The sequence below is a fragment of the Cryptomeria japonica genome, chromosome 10 (assembly GCF_030272615.1).
Source record: "Cryptomeria japonica chromosome 10, Sugi_1.0, whole genome shotgun sequence".
NCBI lineage: Eukaryota > Viridiplantae > Streptophyta > Pinopsida > Cupressales > Cupressaceae > Cryptomeria > Cryptomeria japonica.
In genome coordinates, this window is record NC_081414.1 from 673,240,847 (window position 1) to 673,251,344 (window position 10,498).

A 10,498-nucleotide genomic window follows, 5' to 3' on the forward strand; every position below is an offset into this window, starting at 1 on the left:
GGTCCCATGGTTCTCTATCTCACAATGTCCCTCAAACCAATGTTTTGCTCTCAGATCACTGAGCAAAATGGTTTAGGGATGGCAAATATGAGAACGAGAGATGCTTTTGCTAAATTTAGTATAAAATAGATATGAAGCTATGTATGATGCTAAAAATGCAATAAACTAGATGATAAGATGACGAGATTAGTATGAATACTATCCTAACATGGTATATTTAGTCTATGATTGAACTAAAATGATAAAGAAAGTAATCTAAACATGCATATTTAGTCTAATTCCTGATCTAAAAGAGGCTAAATGGGGAGCATAAAGATGATATGAAAAAGCTTGAAAGTATTTGAGCATATGTATAATGCTTCAAATTTAAAAGATCATTGTTAGAATGGAGGAATGAGAGCTCTATTTATAGCATAAACAGGGCAATGGATGGTTAAGATTGAAAAGTTTAATCAAGGGCCAAGTTTGAAAGTTGGGGATCCATGTGCACAATTGGCACCAATGAAATGGTGACAAGTGTCAACATAAGATTGGGTTGAAAGAAGAGGTTGGAGGCATTAAAGACTTGAGAAGACCTCATGGTTATCTAAAGGCTAAGGGTCAAGTCTAGATTAGGATTACCCAATGGATTAAGATTTAATCCAAGGATAAACCTTTGTGCAAATGATTAAGAGATAATCATGGTCAAAGCATTAATGGTCTGATGAGACCCTTGGGTTGGATAGAGGTTGAGTCAAAACAAATGTTTTAACCATGTGGGAGGGTTTGAATTAACCATTAATGGTTGATGCTCTGCAAAAAAGATTAGAAAATCTGTTTGATGGCAACACACACAAGAGCACAAGAAACAAACATTAGTGTTAGCAACAAAAGATTATCCTAAACAGGCATATCAAGATGTAATGCCCAAAAATTTATCAGGCAAAACACAACCCTTTTTTTTTCTTTTTTTCTTTTTTAATTATTATATATATAAATAGATATAACACATAAGCAACCTTCTTCATGTTAAACTATTCCTACACAAGTAATAATATTTGCATAAGGGAGGATACACATATTTGTCATCTTATTTCTAGTTACATCATCGACGACTCATTTTAATTAGTATTGGTACCCTTAATGTTTCTTTGCATTAATTACTATCAACGTTTTCTATTATAGGTCCCTTCATTTTGTCAGCCCCTTATCAAGATGTCATCCCTAACAATGTACTACCATAGGGTTAGTAATTCTCACTAGACCCATACTACGGAATAGAATAAATTGGCTAGTTCATTCAATCAATAACATTAGCCTTCAAAATGATGTTGTTTAATAACCTAATAATAATTGTCCTTTAATATTAGCCACAACCTCAACTTGGGTGTTTTCTTACTTATTATTACTTGGAATTATATTATACTTAATCATTTCCTTTTTTAACTAGGAATTATTCATATTATTGCTACCTCAAGTTTAAGAGAGTAGGGGTAACATGCAAAGCCCATACTTTGGCTAAGCAACATGCAAACCAATTTCTCTTTCTTTTACAAAAAACATGTTTATATTAAAATTATAATTAATATCATTATTGACCCAAATAAAATAGTGCATCGATCCACTAATATCCTCATTGACATAATTTATTTTTACTAATATTTGTATTAATATAACTTTATCAATAACATTAGTGGTAATGACACCCAAGAACTCATTTTGCTAATGCTAAATAAAGAAACCAATTAATACAGTTAAATTTTTTTTATTAAATAAATATTTCCTTATATTCCTTAATTATACAATCTATATAATTAATTTCTTTTCTTTCTCTTCTCTTTTTCTATTACACAAATAAGTGACTAAGTTTCTATATACTCCAAAATGAATATCCATATAATGCTCATATAATATTTATTAAACATTTATAATTGCTATAACTATTACCCTCTTCTTATATTTATCAATTATACAAAATTTTAACCAAATATTTCTAATCTAGAGAAATGGAACATGGATATGATAAAAATAAATTACAATAAAATGACCATTTACTCCTATGTTCCCTTGATTTATAAATAAATGATAAATGTCACAATTATCAAACTTTCAGTTATGAGAAGAGCAAATATTTAACTTTCTATTATATTCTTATCTATTTCAAGGAATCTCCTTTACAATTATGAAAATTAAGAGAAGTAGCATTAAATACTAAATAAATGGATTATATTAAACTTGTTATCCAAGATAATTAGATTGAGAATAAGCAAATAAATAGCTAATTAATAATGAAAACATTTCTTAATTAATAGTTTAAGCAAATAATCTTCATTCTATTTTTATGGAGCAAAATCATCCAATAATATGGATGTGACTCCATGTCATTTACTAAATTATTTAATAATATAAATTTTGATTACATCTCTTTCTATATATACATTTTCAATCAAGGTTATCTTATATTAAAAAAAAATAGAAAGATTTCATTTTCTTTTCAACATTATCATTCTTTTAACTCTTTTATGGAATAAGGAATAAAGTAGGAAAGTTTTTTCATAAAATCAATTGAAATATGGAAATGATTTTGTCATAAATCTGAACTATTTTATAGGAAAGATAAAATAGAAATCAATCTCATTTTTAATTTTGTGAAGCTAAAATCATATTTTAAATTAACTCAATTAACATTCATCAATCATTTTATAAAATAAGATAGTTTATATTTTCATTCTATTTTGTGAAACTAAAATCACAATTTCAACTTAGAAACAATTCTATTATTATTGATTATTTATCTTATAAAATAGAATAAATTTTCTTTCTATCTAAAGGACCAAAACAACCAAAACATGCACTTCAATGTAGAAAGGATTATTAAGATAAAACATAACTTCATCTACCAATTAGTGAATCTTAATGTACATTTTGCAGGTCACGGGAAGAAGGAGATGTCAAATCCAAATGTCACATTACTGGTTAAAAAATTAAGTAGAGAAGACAAGGCAGTCTCTCTTTTTTTTTATACATATATATGCTGTCAGATATAGTCACAGATATATAACTATAGGCTGTCAGTGCAAGAACAGTACATGAGCAGCCACACCTGGATAGTGGGAATCACTATGCTACTGGCATATGTTGAATCACTTTCACGCAGGAATGGGATGGGCGGCTGTTGTCAGAATAGACAGATGAAAACTTTATATTTCTATTTATTTATTTTTATTATTTATTTTTTTTCCTTTTGTTTTTGAATTGTAACATTGTCAACATTTAATAGGTAGCCTCTTCTAGATTAGTTCTGAGTTGATTAGTAATTATTTCCAGACACACTGCTACATATTTTATAAAGGTTCTTCCAACATGCAAGTTTGCAAAAGGAATTAGAATACACAGGAGATCGATCTCTCTCTCTATAATCTTGTTTTGCCTACATATCAACCATGTTTAAGAGTTTTCCATGATCAAATAAAGAGCATGAATGCGAATATTTTATCATTTATTTAAATGATCAGAAGTACGTTTTGTTATTAATAATATTTTCTGGAGACGTATTACTAATTTGTGTGCAGGAACAACTCTATGGACCTGTACGTTTATTTTTATTTTTATTTGAATGGTGCAGTTTTCAAGCCATAATAATATCTACATCTCCTTCCACTATTTCTTTCCCTTGGAAATATAAACCCCAACTTATGTTCGCATGCACAATCCTTTCTGTGGCAAGGTTTATAAAATATTATCTTAAGATGGATCACACATTTTTACTTAACCTAAATCCCTCAAATGGTATTCTGAAATGGATTAATCTAAAGGCCACAAAATTCTAAGCCTCTTCCAAGTGCGATGCTTTGAAAAAGTGGTGAGCAGTATACCAACAAATGGAACCATACTTTTAAATTACGTAATGAAATAAATAATAAAAGAAAAAAAATAAATTTACAGCTCTCCTTCGGACATAAAAAGGAATACAACTATACTACGTCTTTCCTTGGTCCCAGTTTTGGAGGTTTAATCACCCAGGTTACTTTAACAAGGCAGCGAAATCTAAAGCTACACATAATGAAATAACTCTTGAAATTTCATTTTCGAACCTACCAGATTTGAACATACAGGTATGTCATTGAAGAAAATAATAAGAGTTTCATTAAAATTATATCAACAATGGAAATGAGAAAGGCTTATTCTTCCATTGCATAGTTACTGATGAATGCTTTCTCATACACCTGTGAATAATACCTCTACTTAACATTTCCTTAAACTATGCTTTCAGATTGATGAGTTTTCCATTAAAAGAAGATCATTTGAAGAATATCCAATGAGGTTCGTTCCTCTCTTGAATGTAAAATTTCTACACAATATTATCATGGACTATAATTCTGAAAATAATTAATAAAAATGGACTGTAATTCTGAAAATAATTAATAGTTTTTATTAGAGAGAAACAATGGTCTAACAACAAATTAAAGGCTTGCTCTTTCATTACACTACAACTTTTCTTTAACTGGACACTTTGAAAGATCTCACAATCATACATGACAATGGGTAAACACAAAACAAGGCTTGCTCTCCTCCCAACCATAATGACATCATGAAGCCTCATGGGCTCTAGCCATACCCCCGAGCAAGATAAACATTTATATACCATGAAAATCTATGGTGAAGGTATCCTAGTATAGCATATTCTTTCTTTAACACTCCTTTTTTTCTTCCCTTCCTATAATATTCTCACAACTCAAGTCTTCCATGATTTTCAATCCTCATAGTATCATCTATGCTAAAATCAACAAACAAAGGTGAAGAATAACTTATCTTTCTTCCAGGCCAACAAGATGATCTCCTTCTCCATCAAGGACCTTTCCTCTTCTTCTTCTTCCATCTACATTTTCTTCTCAATCCAAGTTCTCCAAAAGGAGAAGTGGGTAATGCCCTCTCTAGCTTCCTACTGAGACATATATCGGTCTCAACCCTAATCCCGTCACTTACAAACAAGTGGGATTTTGAAGGGTCACATCAAGCCCAAAGGACACTATCACATGTTCTAAAGGTCCCCAACCCCAAGGTATTGACCCTAGGGGTCTATTTTTGCACCATAACCCATAAAATGGACCACATAATACCTTTTTGAAACTCACACGAAGACCCATTCGAGTTTTGGCTTTACCCAAAGGGTTTTCAAACTCAAATCTCCTCTCTCACCACATGACCTAAGGTTGTATGCCATCTCAACACATTTAAAATTGACTCTAAATAAGATAAATATATTCCTTCATCCATTTCTATGCAAAATAGGTTATCCTTCTAACACCTTCACAAGATATTTGATTTGGAGTAATCTTCTTTTCCTCCTCATAATGTACACCATCTATCCTGCATTATCCAACCACAAGCACAATTAGATCGTCATAATATTGCATATAAATTGTTGTCCAAATTCTTAATAATTTTTTTTTGTGAATTATTTAAACATTATTTCTAAGCAATCCCATATTAAATCATCATTTCATACGCACATATGCAATTGTTAGTTATTAATAATCAAATCCATACATTGGAAACTTAGATGTTAATGCTATTTAACTTTCATCATAATTAGAGCGATGCATATACATATACATATTCAATGAAGGCGTTAGCTCAAGATTTATCACAAGGGTTAGGAACAATTACATTTACATGAGAATCGATGCAAAAGCACAATAATAAGTATGCACAGTTATTTATATTATCTAAACTACACATTTCACTATGGTTAACCTACCTTTCAAGAATGCCACATAGGAAGTCAATCGTGGTCAAACGAGTTTTACAAGTCTAACTAGGGTATGGGCATTACACAAGAGAGATATTGAGCATGAAATAGAAAGCATATAAACATAGAATAAAATAGCTAATCAAGATGCTCATAGTTGCTCCTCCCTTGTTCCTCTCCTCTCCAAGTCTCAAATGAGTGTAGCTCTCAGCTTTTAGCACTAGCCATGGATGCCATATGGAGATTCAAGATGGTTGAATATGATAAGCAAATCCTATGCAAGTGTAGATAGTGATGCTATGAAAAAGCTCTATGCTAATGCCAGTATAACAACAATACTCTAATGCTTCTCTTTTTTTTTGCTTGAGGAGAAGGGTTCTATTTATAGAAGAAATGGAGAAATGAAGGGTTAAGATTGAATGGTTTAATCAAGGGCCAAGTTTGAAAGTTGGGGATCCATGTGCACAATTGGCACCAATAAAATGGTGACAAGTGTCAACATAGGATTGGGTTGAGAGAAGAGGTTGAGGCATTAAAGGCCTGAGAAGACCTCATGGTTATCTAGAGGCTAAGGGTCAAGTCCAAATTAAGATTACCCACTGGATTAAGAATTAATCCAAGGATAAACCTTTGTGCAAATGTTTAAGAGATAATCATGGTCAAAGCATTAATGGCCTGATGAGACCTTTGGGTTGGGTAGAGGTTGAGTCAAAATAAATGTTTTAACCATGTGGGAGGGTTTGAGGTAACCATTAATGGTTATTGGAGACTTTGGGGATTAAGTGGTTGAAAGTTGAAAGCCTTCAATGGTTATCAAAGACTTTGAGCCATTTAGTGGTTGAAGGTTGAAAGCCTTTAATGGTTATCAAAGACTTTGAGGGTTTGAGAAGTGACTTCCCTTTTGCTTAGGAATGTGACAAAGTTTAGAGAAGGGGTTAGGTTATTTAGAAGTGATTAGAAAATTCTAGAAGGGGTTTAAGCATGCAAGTGGATTTTGTAGGAAAATGCAAGTGGGAGAAATTTTGGTATTTTCAATTAAAATAAAATCATTTATTTCAATTAAATGGTGTAATTTGCATTTGGATAAATATTCAAATAAATATTAATTTATTTAAATGAGAAAAATGAAGATAAAGCATTAAAATGCTTGAAGACTTTGAGGGAAACCATTAAAGGCTTGAAGACTTTAAGGAAAACCATTAAAGTCTTAAGAAGACTATAGAAGGAAGCCATCAAGTTTGAAGACTTTAAAGCCATCAAGTTTGAATACTTTAAGGGAAACCATTAAAGGTTTCAAGTGGGTGAGGATAAATAGGATTTTAAATAAATAATTTATTTAAAATAGTTGTGCAACTTGCTTTTGTAGGAAAATACAAGTGGGTGGAGGATAAAGGTGATTTTAAATAAATTATTTATTTAAAATAATTGTGCAACTTGCATTTGTAGGAAAATACAAGTGGGTAGAGGATAAAGGTGATTTAAATAAATGTTAATTTATTTAAATGTGAGAGGTGGGATTTTGGGGGATTTAAATAAATATTAATTTATTTAAATGTGAGAGAAGATTTAATTAAACAAATATGATTTGTTTATTTAATTAATGGTCTGAATTTGGTTAAGTGAATTAAATCAAATAAATTGAATAATTTATTTAATTAATAGGAGAAGAGGGTTAAGATGAATTAATTAAATATTAATTTAATTAATTCATTAATTGATGGTTAAATAATCAAATAAATACTAAGTATTCATTTAATTAAGTGGACAGATTTATGTGACTACATTTGGCCCTCTTTGAGACGGTGCGGTTTTATCGCATCGTTTCAAAGAAAGAAAAATAGGTGTGAAGAAATGCCCCATAAAATGTAAATTTAATGGGTGGTATGCCCCCTCGAGAGATGGGCCGAATTTTATTATTATTATTTTTTTTTTTTTTGAAAAATCGGGCGGTCTCTCAAAAAAGAATGAAAAGTGGAGGGGATGTAGAATAGAAGAAATTAGAACTAATGATGAAAGAATGGGAGAAAATGGAGTGAATATGAAGAAACAACAAGCCAGTGGGTACCCTAAGGTCATGCAAGAGATACATAGCAGATGTAGTGTGGGGTTTGGATTGATGCTATACAATTGATCAAAATTGGTTGGACAATCTGGTGCAATCGGTTTAATTGCCCCGGTCAAGTCAAAGCATGACAGTTGATGTCAGTTGGTCGCTTGGACATGATAAAGTCTGAGTAAGTGAATCAAAGTGACCTAATGTGACTTAGACAATTGATGTAATTGCCTGATGAAGTCAAGGTATATGAAGCAAAATACTCGTTGACTTAGACAATTGATGTAATTGTCCATTGGATTGTGTTTGATTGGTTGATCAATTGATAGTGTGTGTGTGGGATGGATGATTGTGGTGAATCATAGCAGCCCCGTTGAGACTAGGTCATTATGATAAATGCCTGATGTAGTCTAGGATTACCATGGTCGATTACCTGTTGAGACCCGAAGATACTTGATCAGAGTATCTGTTGATAGTCTAGGTGTGTGGGAGTCGATGTATCTGTGTAGATAGAGTAACTGGTTTAATTTTGTGGATGAGTGAGGATGGGAAGCGATGAAGGGATTAGGATGATGTTGATGATCAAGATAGGGAGGGTGAGGGGGGATTCGATGTTAGATAGAAGATATGGAGGACTAGGACCGAGTCCTATGGAAGAAGAGGAGTAAAATAGAGTATGCATTATTATGACTATGTATGCATGATATGCATCTATTATGAATGTATGGATGGGTGGAATGCAACGAAATGCAATATATATAGATGAGATGAGATGATGATCCATAGTGCTTTATTTTTCATCATTGAGCTTTAAAATGTTGTAAGAAAATACAAGCAACTTGACATAAAGATTCAAGATGACCAGAGTATTTCTTACATGGATTTGATATAGCAAGTTAATACAAGCAACTTGATATAATGGATCAAGTTGACCTGAGTATTGCTTGCAGAACAGACAAGGATTATCTCCTTTCATGCATGACTTAGATCGTCCTCCTTGATCTTAGGCTGATCATATCCTGAGACAAGTGCATACCATAATAAGAGATAAAACCTTTATCCAGTTTGGATGAGGTAGGAGGAACCAAAGAAAAAGCATTGTACCTGCAAACAAACAGTATATACATAAAGAATAAGGATCCTTGGTAATGGTTCATGCTCATATGGTCAAGGTATACGCTGTAGTCAGCAAGCCGTAGTGATCTATGACTGTATTTTTGCCTATGATCACGTAACTTAGTGAATTTCCCACGTAGACACCATTAGTACATGCCCTAGAACTTCATCGGAATAATGTGTCGAAGATACACAAACAATGCCGTAGGAACCTGATATAAATTACTAGACCATAAATCAACCAAGTATTTGATAGCATAAACAGAATTTTCTTGTCAAAGAAAATGTCATCTTGTCTTTGTTTTGGTAAGGAAGGATGCATCCTTGTTGAAGACAGTTTTGAGTGTTGATGTTGATTGTGTGGTCGATTGATAAGTGGTCATTTTGAGGAGTATATCACAATGTTTGTTTGGTATCTGTGCGGATGAGTATGTACAATGTGTTGCCATGTTTTTGTTTTATTTTTGATGTTTTTTGATGTTTTTTGGATTTTGTATTGTTTTTGAATTTTTTGGTTTTTTGAAGTGTTTTGAATGTTTTTTGGATTTTGTGAGATAGTTTTAAATGAAGAACTTTAATGAATCATAATACAATGTAGAATCCACTTCCATCAATAGGTTAAGGGCATTGCCCCCAGTTTTAGACATGACTATGAAAAAGCGGGATGCTTAGATGCATGAAGTATTTATCATAATTGCAGAGATAAAACAAGCCATGGTTTTCGGATGGATGGATGTATGTATGAAGTAGATGTGATCCCAACAAGTCTGAAAGATACTGGAGCCATTGTCTTTACGAGTGGCGCCTGCTTGCCAGGTTTTCACCATCGCACTTACCCAAGGTGCCACCAGAGTGGTTGTTCACCATTTGGATGCATGATTTTTCTTTACTTTTTGAATGTTTTTGTATTTCGTTAGGACATTTTTCTGAATGTTTTTGGTATTTTCTGATATGCAGGGGAGCCTGATGCTCTCTACAACTTAGGTATAAAACCTTTTGAGGTGCATGATGTTGATTGGATCTACAAGTGGTTCTCCTTCTGATGTAGCCAACTGATATGCCCTGGACCCAAACACAGCAGTGACAACATATGGGCCCAGCCAGTTTGATTCAAACTTGCCCTGATGTTCTCTGTTTGGTTGGTTGCGAGGATTCTCTCGAAGAACAAGATCACCTACCTCAAATGTACGAGGTCTAACTTGGTGATTGTAGCTTCTGCTCATGCGCTGCTGATAGGCTTTGAGGTGATTGTATGCGGCTTGTTGTTTCTCATCAAGTAACTCTAAGTCCTGAAAACGGGATACTCTATAGGCTTCGTCATCGATGAGATTGTGCAAGGAAACCTGTAATGATGGTATCTCGACCTCAATAGGCAAGATAGCTTCTGCACCATAGACCAATGAATAAGGAGTTGCGCCTGTAGGGGTTCGAATGCTAGTTCGATATGCCCATAGTGCTGGATTCAGTTGAACATGCCAATCACGGCCGGCATCATTGACTGTCTTCTTTAGGATTCTGTGTAGGGGAAAAAGTGACACTAAGCAAACATGCCCTAATCTCACTTTCAATCACACACTTGTGGAATACGAAAGAGCCTA